This window comes from Poecilia formosa, unplaced genomic scaffold (assembly GCF_000485575.1).
Source record: "Poecilia formosa unplaced genomic scaffold, Poecilia_formosa-5.1.2 Scaffold600, whole genome shotgun sequence".
Taxonomy (NCBI): domain Eukaryota; kingdom Metazoa; phylum Chordata; class Actinopteri; order Cyprinodontiformes; family Poeciliidae; genus Poecilia; species Poecilia formosa.
This window is the reverse complement of record NW_006800539.1, coordinates 26,123-27,775: the sequence shown is the minus strand read 5'-3', so window position 1 is coordinate 27,775 and position 1,653 is coordinate 26,123. Positions and strand designations below refer to the sequence as shown.

General features: G+C 37.3%; 1 long non-coding RNA gene across 1 annotated transcript in view; it reads right to left on the bottom strand.

Moving 5' to 3' along the window:
- Positions 1 to 863: 863 nt before the first annotated feature.
- Positions 864 to 1,653, bottom strand: part of LOC107834381 (uncharacterized) — a 4,012-nt gene continuing 3,222 nt past the window's right edge. Inside the window, exon 2 of the long non-coding RNA XR_001660179.1 lies at positions 864 to 1,641. This is a non-coding gene — a long non-coding RNA (uncharacterized LOC107834381). The remainder of the gene's footprint in view (positions 1,642 to 1,653) is intronic.

Here is a 1,653-nt window from a genome sequence, read left to right as displayed (position 1 = left end):
CAAGAGAAAACAGTAAAAAGAGAAAATCCCCCAAACATAATTGACATATTGACAAGTGATGCTTTGAAACGGGTTTTCGTGAGTGGAAAAAAAAGCAACAGAACGATTCAAAGAGAAAGAAAACAGCTAAAGTCACAGAAAAGTAATACCTACTCTGCTCGCTTGCGCTCAATGCAAAGTTAAAAAAGCGGAACTAGCTTTAGCCTCCAGCTAGCAGCGCCGGGAGGAAATGTCCTAATCATAAGGCAAAGGGCCGACTGTACAAATTATCTCTAGTGCGTCCTGTCCTGCCCTGACACGCAGCTGAAATCCCGTTTTGGCTCTCAGAGGGGAAATAACCTGACTGTCTGAAGTTGGTAAGGAAATAAACCTGATAATTACAGAGAAAGATACAGTTGATAAAAATTGAAAGAGGGAGGGAGACAGATAAAGACAGAAATGAAGAAGGATTAATAAATACTGTACACAGAGGATGGATAGAGAACATTGACATAGACATATTCAAGATGTTAAAGTATTTCTTTAATAACTACTAAGTATATTTTGTTTGTAGTAATGATCTTTATATTCATTAAAGGTGCATCGGTAGCAATTTTCTGGCCGATCTTTAAAAATCTAACTTGCTGAAATTTTTTTGTGCGTGTGTGCAAAATATAGCAAAAAAAGTTGACAATCATGGAGTGACTGTTGTAAATCTTGCATCGAGAGATGACCTGGTGGTTGGGACTGTCCATCAGCCCTCTCTCATGGTGGACAGTGGCTGATTTTTGTGACCTTATAGGTAGATAAGGTTTGTGGATTGGATCGGCTCCACAAGGAAGTCACGGCCAAACACCGACCACCCAAAGGGAAGGAAATCAGGAATATATACTTAATCATCTGTATAACGATGATTAAGTAGGGCCCGTACCTTGGCATAAGCCCAGGGGCCCACACCCTCCTAAGTCCGGCACTGGCTATGGTACCAAAATAATCTAACTATGAAGATTGTTCTTTCAACTTTTACAAAGTAAACTTGCCAGCTCCTTAAATTCTTAAATTTAAATGTTAAACAATTTATAATCTTTTAATTTATCTATGCTGAAACCATTAAATCAAATTTAAGTGCATTGATATTCTCTTAGTTCATTTATGCCTTGGGCCGGTGTTCTAAACGTGATCAGATCATTGTGGTTTTAGATCCACTAGCCAATGACTTAATTTGGATTTAACTGATAAAGTGCAAATAACTGATATTTATTTTAATTGTATTGTTTTGACTTGTTTTTAAGATTCTATAATTGTGAGTTTAAGTATTGTCTGCAATGTCTTCCAGTAACATAATTACCCAGTAATATTTTACGTTTCCTGTCAACTTAACATCTTTTAATACAAAACTCCGGTGGACCGCCTCAGTGCCCCGACCACCGGGCTTAAGTTTTCTTGGGGAAACCCCGTCATTCTCACTACTATGTATGCAACTCACTACAAAAATTTTACTTTTGACACAGTTAAACAGTGCATTGTAGCGCTCCTGTCATAACTGAGTAATTTCTTTTACGTCACCAACATCAATAGTAGTTGATAGTGACATTTTGCAGTTATTTTCTTGATTTCTTTCCAAAAGCATTATTTCTCAACTTTCTTGCAAGAGAGTAAGACCTCATAGTATTT